General features: G+C 42.5%; 2 long non-coding RNA genes across 3 annotated transcripts in view; one reads left to right on the forward strand and one right to left on the reverse strand.

Moving 5' to 3' along the window:
• LOC309514743 overlaps positions 1 to 826 on the reverse strand; it is a 4,927-nt gene extending 4,101 nt beyond the window's left edge. For both annotated transcript variants that reach the window (XR_014212160.1, XR_014212161.1), the window contains exon 1: positions 173 to 826. This is a non-coding gene — a long non-coding RNA (uncharacterized lncRNA). The remainder of the gene's footprint in view (positions 1 to 172) is intronic.
• Positions 827 to 6,853: 6,027 nt separating this feature from the next.
• Positions 6,854 to 12,014, forward strand: part of LOC309514763 — a 234,187-nt gene continuing 229,026 nt past the window's right edge. Inside the window, exon 1 of the long non-coding RNA XR_014212183.1 lies at positions 6,854 to 6,889. This is a non-coding gene — a long non-coding RNA (uncharacterized lncRNA). The remainder of the gene's footprint in view (positions 6,890 to 12,014) is intronic.

A 12,014-nucleotide genomic window follows, 5' to 3' on the forward strand; every position in this document is an offset into this window, starting at 1 on the left:
GGGCAAGACAGAGGTAGCTCACCCCACTCCAAATGGTGGACCCTAAATGATGACTCTAAAGGAAAAGCAATTTTCACACATTATAACTGAATCAAAAATCAGACTAAAATAAGACTGCAATCCTAGGCATGTCCACTTGACAGTTAACTCCATCAAAATCAAGAAGGCTTACTTCAGAGTATTAATGCAAACACTTGACCACCAGGAAGTTCATGGCTCTTTTCCAGGGAGGAAGTGGAAGCAGCAGTAGCCATCTCCAGCACAGTGTAGCATAGTTTCTCACTCAACTGTGGTGGTGAATTTGTGGCCTCTCTTGGTCAAAATCTTCATGAGGTAGCCAGTCAAGTCACGACCAGCCAAATCCAGCTGGAAGATGACATGGAGCAGCGTATAACTTTAATAGATGGGCAAAGGGTGGGGGACACCATCACCAGAGTCACAATACCAGTGGTATGGCCAGAGGTGTACAGCAACAACACAGCCTGGATGGCAACACACATGGTTGTGGTGCTGAAAGTCTCAAACATGAACTATACCATCTTTTCTCTGTTGGCTTTGGGGTTCAGGGAAGCCTCTGTCAGCAGCAGGAGATATTTTTCTGGGGCAACTCCCAGCTTATCGTAGAAGGTGAAATGCCTGCGCTTTTCCATGTCATCCCAGTTGGTGACAACACCATGTTCAGAAGGATATTTTAGGGCCAGAATAACTCTTTTAAAATTTCTATTAAAATTATTTTTCAATGATACAGTAGAACCTCGGTTGTCGAATGCAATCCATTCCAGAAGACAGTTTGACTTCCGAAACGTTTGACAACCAAGGCGCAATTGCCAGTCGGCAAATTCCTTTTAAAAAATGGAGAAACACATATCGGAAGCCGCTCAAGGCGTGTTTGAAAACGGAAGCATTCACTTCTGGGTTGTCAGCGTTCAGATTCCGAATTGTTTGGCTTCCGAAGAGTTCAACAACTGAGGTTCCACTGTATACTTATTGTAATAGGCACAAAACAGAAATTGAATATAACAAGAAAGACAAAAACAAACAAACCAGAAGCCAGGTAAGTAATCATATTCATTCTTATGTATAGTCACTGTTGCCTTTTTCTTTCATTTTCTGTGTAGTTCTTACAGGGTCCTTACATAGTATATTATCAGGGTAATGCCACTATTTTAATTGGCTGGAAGAGATTGAAATATTGAAGGACAAAGTTCAGAGCAGAAATATAACCATGACATCCAAATTTGTTCTGATGTATTGCCATATGTAATATATGGCCACCAAACAGTAGAAAATACATCTGATTTCCTTTTCCCTTTCATGACTACTGCCCTCACCACCAAGGTATCTGTTTTTCTGGCCCATACCAGCCACCATACCCTGATGCCTGGGGCAACCAACAAAAGGGGGGGGGCACAGCATGAGGGACATCATTCTTGCCAAAACCAGCTTCACACATTCTGGAGCCTTTGTCACTAAAAAGTGCAGAGATATCTGTGGTGATAGTTTTAGATGTTGCAAAGTTGTTTGGGCATACGTTTGTTTACTTGTTTTAAGAATTGAAAGCCTTGGGGTGGGAGGGGGAAGCAAGGTGGCTTAGGGATCTACCCAATGTGCAGAAATCCACATAGCAGAGAGTTCTTAATGGCTGCCTATTAATGTGAAATATACTGTTACTTCTCTTTCAGAAATTGAACATATGGGACAAAGCTCACTACCTCAGAAATTTAAATTTTCATTTCCTGTGTCACTGCACTTTTTTCTGGTGCCATCACTGCATTGGTTTGTTTTGATTTTGCTTTAAAATTTATTTTGAATGCATGTTTGAAAAACAACACATACATTTTAACCATAAATAACACTGTGTTCTCAAAGGCAAATTGAAGTAGGATTAAGAACAAATGCTTACATGGTTATCATCAAACAAACGCAAGTTCAGATTAATTTTTTCAAATATATCCACCTACAGGTAACTTTCCAAAGGCAGATCCCCAGCATTTTGACTGACCTGGGCTTAAACCTTGCAATTCTGCAGTATAGAAGCTAAATAAATGGGCAGGCCTGCCTTGCTCTTTGATGAACATTGACACAGAGACTACATTTGTAAATACACTTACTTGTGAATGTCGTATTGATTTCTACATTGATTTAGCATTTATTTTCATGGGACTTTTAAGTAGGTGAGTTTAGGATGATGGCCAGAACCCTCTTCCAAACTGGTTCAAGTAATTCCCAAGACTGCAAAGCCCTGTTATCACAGCAATTGAATACATAGAAAGAGGACTGATGTTCTTTGGATGCACACTTTTCTTCCTGATACGTGTGAGTGCCCAGGAGCATAATTTGTTTTGCAGACCAGTTAGCTTAATGGCTGTTCCTGGTAAATTAGTGGAAAGCATTATTAAAGTTATATTATCCAGGATGCAGAAGGACAAGTCTTGCTGAAGAATAATCAGCGAGTCTTCTGCAAAGGAAAGTCCTGTCTCACTAAATTTGTAGAGTTTATCTGAGAGTGTTAACATGCACATTGATAATGTTGATGTTTAGCTGAACTTTCAAAAAGCTTTTGACAAAGGTCCTCACTAAAGGCTCTTGAGCAAATTGAGCAGTCATGGGATTGAGGGTTTTGTGAGTCAAGTACACTGTACATGGATTGGGTCTTCTGTCCCACGTGCTAAAAAGAGGGGCGCAAATTTGCATGAATTTTGCATGTGTTTTGTGTCATGCATATCTGCATCTTCTTTTGTGAGTGGGGTAGATGACCCAATGATAAATCAGGGGAGTTGGTGGTTAACAGTAATGTGGCCATGAGTGCCGAGGAAACCAAAGTATTCAGTGGCAAGAGGAAAGAGGTTGCTTGGAGGTATCCTAGCTTTAAGTTCTCCAGGTCATTGTCTGAGAGCACATAACAAAGTCATCTTCTTTAAACCATGCAGGGATTATAAAGGTGGCACAGATGAAGTTCCTAGGTGGCCTGGATGGAAGGCCACCTAGGAACCTCATCTGTGCCACCTTCAGTTTTATAATGGAAGAAAACTGGGTTGCAAATGCATGTACGTAATAATAAACAAGCCATTTAGGGCTTTGGAAACATTAAAATGTGTGTGCATCCATAATTCTAATACATATTGGACTGAAAGTGTACATTCACAAAAATTCCAGTCCCATTGGAGGAAACAATTCTGTGTATACTTCAGGAGAATTTAGGGGTCCATCCATTTAGGGGTCCACTTTTACTTAAGTGCGTAAATCTCTCCCTCTGAAGTCCCATTTACTTCAACGGGAGAGACTTAAGCACTTAAAAGTGTGTAACCGTCTGGACTGTGCTCTCTATTTGTTGCTGATCTTGTTTGTAACAGCTCCTGAAAATGAATTGGCTTCTCTTTGAAATATCCTTTCCCCCAATAAAATGTTTGTGAAAGCATGAAAATATCCTCGGGAAGTAGGCAAACTGGGATAATCTCCCATTTTATTCTGCTGCACATGCTTCTGAAATGCTTGGCTGTCTGTAATCCATGAATTACTATAGCTCTAATCTCCTTAACTGTGAAGAATCAGCTGTTTTTTCAATCATTATTGATCTCATTGTCTGATCTGACTTGAATAGGCTCACACATACATCTAGACCCAGGACCTGCCTGTTTAAAAGCCTTACAATGGTCATTGCAACAACAGCCACACTCTAGGTCAGTAGTCAACAACCTTTTCAGACACAGGACCCACTTTTAACTCCAAGGTACATTTGGAGACCTGTTTCTTAATCGTTTACCATATATATGAATAGTGGTAGTACTCCTGTTGCAACCCACCCTGGATCAGGCCATGACCCACCACTAGGTTCTGACACACCAGTTGAAGACCAGTGCATCAAATGAGCATGAAGAAATTAGCTATGTGAAATTAATTTAAGGGATATAACTATAAGACAGGAACTAATTTAAACTAAAATAGGCAGCACATTTCACACTGGTAGGTCATGAGCAGGTAACTGCTCTCAGAAGGAGTTTCACCAGGCCAATTCATTGTTTATATTTTTCGTACCTAATAGTTTGGCAGTCATGCAAACAGCATGGTAAATAAATCTGCATTTTAAAAAGCAGCCAAATAGTCAAAACAAACTAATAACTGAACTAAAATATTGTACTAGTAAAAGCAATCCATGAACGACATTTTTGCTTCCCTTGACTGCACTGCCTCAAGTTAGGAGATCAGATCAGATATATTTATTTCACTCTATGGGTTTTCATTCAGATACGACTCAATACCACACCTGCTTGACTTCAGCACTAGAACAGCCTAAACCTTCTTCAGATCATTCCCTGTTTCATTATATCTCCGAGCTGATCTACAGGGTCTGAAAATGCTCATAGTACAACCTTTCCAGGACTGTAGCACTTTATTATTATTATTTTCATTTGGGGAAGTTCTAAACAAAGACAACCTGCAAAACACATTCTAGCATGTCAGAGAGAAAGCTAGGCTAGGAGCCTTATCTCTAAGGTGTCCATGGTGGGGGCCCAGGGCTAACATTGTCAGCACCTGTCAAATCCTGCAGCCTTGCAGGTGGCCCACTCCTAATCCTCTGAGGTTCCTGGCTCTGCTCCTCCACCTCCTTTCTGCTGCTGCCTGTTCACTTGCCCTCGTCCGAGCCTGCAAGCTGTGTCAGGAGTGGAAATATTCAACACATCTTCTACTTGCCTTATGCATGTGGTGCAAGACTGCCCAATCAACTATAACAGCACAACCTGAATTTGCTGGTATGAGATTGAATCCCACCTGAAAATAGTGTCACTCTGGAAGCATCCAGAGGTAGCCCACAGGTGGGTTCTCTTTCCTCCCTTTGCCCAAACCTATGTGATTAGCACTCAAAGTCCCATTATGATGTACAAAGAAATGACATGTACAAAAGGAAAATGACATGTACAATGGTTGAGCATGATCCACCCAACACTCAAATGCAAGGGGGTATTATGTGCTTAAGTTGCCTTCTGAAATCAATTAGATTTAAAAGTGTTTTTCTGTGGCTGGATGACCCTGCTGGATCCTGTCTCTTCCCTGTTGAGGGAGACAGAAACATACTCTTCGATAAGGGATAAGCTTATGCAGCAAACTTGATAATTCTGCTCTGGGAGTGACATTAGCAACACTCATTCTCATCTCCATCAGATAATGAATAACGGGATAACAACTAGTAGTGCTGACATAAAAAAAAAGATATTTTCAATTCACAAATTGGAAATTTTAGATTAATTATCCCCCCTTCCCTTAAGACAGTTTTGTGAAAGAACTGATGAACAGTCAAAATAAAGACCTTTCCTCTGCTGCTAGCTTAAGATGTTTAGCTGCAGAGCTTTTAGCTTTGTACTGTGAATTGTTCTGTTTTAGAAGTTTTGTCTGCTGCGCAGAGCCAGGCTGCAAACCCATCAATCAGTGATCAGTTATCAGTTCCAGATGACTGCCTACTTAAAATAAGTGAAGCCTGTAACAATAACCTCAGTCACTACTATACATGCAGAGCTGGTCTATCTAGTCTAGAATCGCTACTGATAGAGTCAGAGAGTGATGGTGTCCAAATTTATCCTGTGGTGGCTTGTGGCTACATATGAATACAGTATCTGAAACAGGAGTTATTTTAAAACCCCTATCTATTAGTGTGAACCACCCTGAGAAAATATTTTCTATTGTTTTCCAGGTAATGTGATAGAGCAGTATGAAAATAGACTAGAAACCATGAGTGACATTCTGGCTCTAGAAAAGGAAATGGCAAATCTTTCCATTCCTGTCATTGGCTTAAGTAGAGCCACTGCACATACTTCAAAACTTTGAATGTATATTAACAATGAAAATATATTTTGTAAAATAGGCCTAATGACAAGCATATTATTAATATACAAAAAATGAAGCATTGCAGCTTTCAGCAAGGTAAGTAGTGAAATTAATCACCAGTGTATGTTGGCACAACTCTGATGAAATAGATGGAATTGTACCAACGTTCTAGTGATGGAACTGGGCAGAAGAGCTGCATTCTGTTTACTAAATTCCTTTAAACGTGTATTGCACAATCCCTTTTTCTTTTACAAATCTTATAGTAGGTGATCCTAAATATTAAACGACATCCCTACCCCTCATAATGAAGCTGTTGATGTATCATACAAAGAAATTAAATCCTATGAACTTCTGAAGTATCAACAAGGTATTATGATAATACTAAATTAAAAGTCAGGACCCAACTGTCTGCCAAACTTCTTGAACAGCAAACCTCTGTGCTACAAGGCAAAAGGTTTCTGATATGCTACAGGAGTCTGTTGTTGGAAAAATAATTATTGAAAACCCCCACTGCATGGGTTGCCCTAAAGAAACTGAGTTGTGTCTCTGGCTAAATGATGTGCAGTTCTAAAGCTCCTCCTATGCACTTCTCTGCATAATCTGAGCTCCTAGTTTAGGTTCTGCTGAAAACCAAATTACAGAGGGATTTCAATTCTATACACACCTATGTGAAAGTGGGTCCCATTGCAGTTACTGGGAATTCTGACTTGACATATAAAGGTAAAGGTAAAGGGACCCCTGACCATTAGGTCCAGTCATGACCGACTCTGGGGTTGTGGCGCTCATCTCGCTTTAATGGCCGAGGGAGCCGGCGTATAGCTTCCGGATCATGTGGCCAGCAAGACTAAGCCGCTTCTGGCGAACCAAAGCAGCGCACGGAAACACCATTTACCTTCCCGTCAGAGTGGTATCTATTTATCTACTTGCACTTTGACGTGCTTTTGAACTGCTAGGTTGGCAGGAGCAGGGACGACTGAACAACGGGAGTTCACCCCGTCACAGTGATTCAAACCGCCAACCTTCTGATCGGCAAGTCCTAGGCTCTGGTTTAACCCACAGCGCCACCCGCGTCCCTGACTAGACATATACAGGAGGGCATAACCAGCAACTAATCTCTATTCAGGACTGGGTAATGCAGTATTCATATAAAGCATTCAAAAACAGGCAGGAGGAAAAGCATCAGATAACACCAAAGACGGAGAGGATCTAAAAGAGAGTCCTCAAATGTTGGTTAGGAAGACTACTTTGTTTATCTTAACAGATGGCAGAAATATCCATAGCTTGAGTAGAGACTTTTAGTGTTCTTCAAATATACACTTCTTCCTAATGTCAGAGGCCCTAGTTCGCCTTCCTCCTGAAAGTAAGTTTTGGTTCCTTTCACATTTTTTCATTATTCCTAATGTGGCAAATGGATCTCTTCTGTCAAAATGACATGGTTTTCTCGTGCTAGTGTTTGTGCTTATGCATTTATAAACTAAGAAAGGTTCTGCTAGATTGGACCAAAGGTCTATTCTGCTTCCCACAGTAACTGGTCAAGTCGCTCCTGAAAACCCACCAAGGGGCAGTAAGGCAATATTGGCCTGGTGTGTCCCCCCCCCCCCTCCTGGAGTGGTACATGAAAATGAGGTCCTCCAGTGGGAAAGAAGGTTGTGACCAGAGATGACCAATAGCTGAAATCAGTTTGAAAAATGAATTTTACATGCATTAGCACAAAAGCAGTGAATGCACTTCAGTTATGAAAGGTGCAACTATAGTCCACAAAGAATGTTAGAGGAAAATTAAAAGTGCATTATACATAAATGAACATTGGAGAAGGAAAAGTATAAGGAACACTACATGCAGGCAAATATAAAATATACTGATTACATGATAAACAGGATATAAATATGCAATATTAAGGCATGAGATGGAATAGGTTAGCTGTTCTCTGCAAAGATCACATTGCTTAATATTGAGATTAACTACAATTTAGCTTTTAACTTAACTCTAAAAAAATGTGAAATATCAGATAAATGACTATTATAAACAATTATTATGGTATGAAAAACTAGCAGCAATCTTAATGGTTATTTGAGTCTACTTTGATTTACCACCTAGAATTTCAACCAGCAATTTATTCTAAAGGTTAAGTAAAGAAAGAGGAACAAAAAGATTATAGCTAACTATCCAAGTAGAGGACCAGAGGAAGAGCTCAGGGAAGAGTTGAGAGATGAATCCAGGATGCAGTGTATAGAATCCGGATGAAGAGATACAAAGGTTGAAAAATAATGTAATAGAGTTTGGCTTCATAAGGAAACAAGAAAAAACTATACACAACAAGCATGTAAAATTGAATGCACCAGTTAAATATATGCAAGTCAAAGGCTTACTGTATGTGTGTATATTACATGTTATGTATGTGTATGGGATGTGGCTGTAGCTGCCATCGTGATGATTTCCTGCACTTCAAATATTTACCACACCAGCATTTTGTTTGCAAGGTATACCGCCTCTGCACTTAGAGGCACCATGTAGCTGGCATTGCTAATAGTTGTGGACAGACTTACTCTCCATAAACCTGTGTAGCTTTTTAAAAAGCCATCTAATCTAGTGGCCATCACTACACCTTGTAGTGATAGTTGGTTACAGCGTGATGCTGATAACACCAAGGCTGCAGGTTCGAGTCCCATATGGGACAGCTGCATATTCTTGCATTTCAGGGGGTTGGACTAGATCAGTGTTTCCCAACCAGATGTTGCCTGGTGTGCCGCGGGAAAAATAAAAAAACCCGAAAGATTTTTTTTTTAAAAAAAGTCAAATTTTCGATTGGGGCGCCGTCACTAGATGACCCTTGGGGTTCCCTCCCTCCCTCCCGCTCTGTGCCTCCCTCCTCCTCCTCCGGGGAGGCCCTTCCTGGCTCTCGGCCAAGGCTTGGCGGCTGCCACTCACTCACTCGCTCGCCCACCCGTCCCTCCATCCCTGCACCCGGCCTCTCCCCCTCCGTCCCCGGCGCGGGGGCTGCCGGGATCCATAGTCCCCTCGCCCTTGGGCTCCGCACCCGTGCGGGGTGCGCAAACTACGTTTCCCAGCATGGCCTGGCGGGCCGGGCGTTTTGTTTGAAGCGCTCTTCTCCCGGCCATGGAATGAGTGCGGCGGCAGCGGCCGGGCGGGCAGGGGCTCTTCCACGCAGACCCCGCGCAGCCTGCCTGCGCCCCCGCGGAGATCGGGCGGCAGGATGGAGCCCGGGGATCCCCGCGGAGGCGGAGGCTGCCCCCCAGGTAGGGCTGCGTCAGGGGGTTTTTATTTTTGCAATGCTGCATCCGCGCCGGAGGGGACGCATCGGACCGCGGGGAGACCCCTTGGCGGGCGTGCAAGGCAATGCATGCGTGCAGGCGTTGCATGGAGTGCAGTGCAATGCAATGGCAACGCGGCGCCCTGCATGCATGCATGCAACTTCCACCGGCGCTCCGGACTTGGCAGGTGAGGGGGGTCCCCAGTGGGCGGCAGAGAGAGCCGGGAGGGTGAAGGGGAGCCGGGGGGGAGCAGCGCTGCTCCCCGAGCTGAGCCCGGGGGGAAACTTCGGCGTCGTTGCACCGGGTGTTGGAAGCGGAGGCTGGCGGGGGCCCCTCACCTGCAAAACCTGGTCGCCTCTCATATATTTCGTGCATTGCATTCATCGCCCGCTTTCTCCTCCAAGGAGCTCCCGGGGGCGCGCGTGGTTCTCCCCGTGTTATCCTCGCAACAACAGCCCTGCGAGGTGGGTCAGGCAAGTGGCCCAAGGGAGCACCCAGGGATTGTCCTGGCCAGGTGGGGTGATTTGAACCCTGCTCTCTGCCCGGTCTTCGTCCTCATTTAGCCCCCACATGTGCATGACTGTGCATGACTGAGGTTTTCCCCCCTCGTCTTGGCTATGGTGTGAGTCTGTGCTGTTAATTAATGGGGTTTTGCCTTCGGAGAAGATGAGCCAGCCCTCAAGGAGGTGATTATGTAATTTGCTAGCAATTCATGTCCCTCCCGGCGTGACGCTGCACGCTGACGTCACGGGGCTGTAATGGTGGTGTGCCTCGAGATTTTTTTCATGAAACAAGTGTGCCTTTGCCCAAAAAAGGTTGGGAAACACTGGACTAGATGATCCTTGGGGTCCCTTCCAACTCTACAATTCTGTGATTCTATGAGGTTATTTTCCCCTCACTCACAGCTCTCTGGGTCATGGCTTTTAACAGCAAAGAGGAATGTGTATGGAGAATATGCCACAGGGGGGAAACATCTCTGTGCTTCATTTTGTTTTATTGTAATCTATAGTATATTTTCTCTGTTGCTGACTAGCCAGTTCCCTTAAATGCACCTTTTCCCTCTTCTTAGCTGTTTGAGAAACCTATAAATACTTAAGTAACAGCATTACTGTAAAACTAGCTGTAGAGGAGCACAGCGTACTTATTGGAATGATGCCCCATTATTGCTCCACTTCCATTAAATGTTTACTTTAGTCCTTTTAGAAGTCTTTGATGGCTAAAGGTCAGCCTTCTAGCCTTAGAAAAGCATCTTAGGAAGTAATTTTTGAAGTGCCATGTATACTTCTCATTCTTATTCATGCACTCTTCCACTAAAACTTTAGCCCTTTAGTCATCCTGACGCCGAGAAAAAGGGAACAGGATGAAAGAGAAAAGAAAAATGTTCACAGACTATCAAAAGCCAAAGTAAAAAACAAGAGCCACCTTTTTAAAACTGCATTGTTGAGGCCATCCTAATTCTGCATACACATTTTAAAAAAACCATTTCTTTGCAATTGGGTATGTCGGAAGCAACACACACCTGAACACCCTGCATTGTGATTTTTTTTAGGGTGCTCTCCCAAGTTTCAATTCCTGTCCACTCAGGGATATGTTTGGATCACATATGTAATCACTCTTAATTTGGACTGCTGTAAGTATTTTAATGTCATAAAACAAGAGGAACAAGCAGCCAAGTCTAGTTTGTAATGCCGGTACAGGAAGTCCTAACGCTGGATTTAAAGCAACCCTTCATCCCATGCTGGTAAGTTTTATATCACTAATACAGGGCTCCTATGCAAAGGAGAGGAGGTAGAGCTGTGCATTTTTGAACATATTGCACGGCTGGAGAACTGCATTGCAAAATTTGGATAAGTGCAAATTTCAAAAGATAATTGTGTATCATTTTGCATATTGTTCCAGAAAATGTGGATTTGCTCAGTTTTCCTTTAAATGCAAGAGGAATTGAATTTCTCCCCCATCTCTAGTGGATGCTTGGGAATCTGAGGTTTGGGGGATCAGCCAAGAGGGCTTTTAGAAAACAAAACCTTAATAGCCTGTCAGGATGGGTGGAGCTATATGAAGGAGGGGAGAGGAGTTCTCAGTTTCATACATTGGTTCAAAATAAACTGGCATCTCTTTGGCTGCAGATTTCTAGTAAGGTATCAGAGTTAGACCCATTGACATTAATAGCCCTAAGTTACCATGCCCATTAATTTCAGTGGGTCTGCTTAAGTAGATACAAATTCTTTTATTTCTTATTAATTTTATTAATTTATTCATTGTTTTCTGGGCATCACATGACACTAGAGCAACATTAACTTGAGTGGTTCATACAGAAACTGGACTGCATCCCATGTATGTATGAAATTGGCAACATGTTCCTGTCTTCTAAGCAGTGGCAGAAGTTGTTTCTTCGCTAGAAAATATCAGCCTGGGTAGACAGTCTTTTGCACAGATTTCATGTAGCCAAAAAGGGAGGAATCATTTTGCCAGTATTTAAACTTTGCATTCAAGCATGTGATCAGTCAAACCCACACAGATGGCTACTGATACCCTTATGCTTTCAAGACTGCTTTGTTCAATATCACACCAATCAGGTTATCTGCAGAGAAAATTAGAATAAAAATGAAGATAATGGTTGCTTTATTATTTAATGGCCAAGGGTCAAGTTGTCAAAGGCAAACATGGCATTTAGGTAGTTAATTATTTTAAAATAGCCACAAGAAAAAATACAAGTGCAATTCATTAAGTGCTGTTTGCTGTGCATCCTCCATTCATTTCAGTGTGAAGTACTTGTTTGTGTTCCAGTTTGTATTGGGAAGAATGGAGGTTATGAACCAATCCTGTTTGAGGGTTTGCATCCTCTGTCTTAAAAAAAAGAGCTGAACGTTGAGAAAATATTTTAAGTTGATTAACCACCTCACATTCATTTATTAGCTGGTG

This window comes from Podarcis vaucheri, assembly GCF_965113315.1.
Source record: "Podarcis vaucheri genome assembly, chromosome: 11".
NCBI classification, from domain to species: domain Eukaryota; kingdom Metazoa; phylum Chordata; class Lepidosauria; order Squamata; family Lacertidae; genus Podarcis; species Podarcis vaucheri.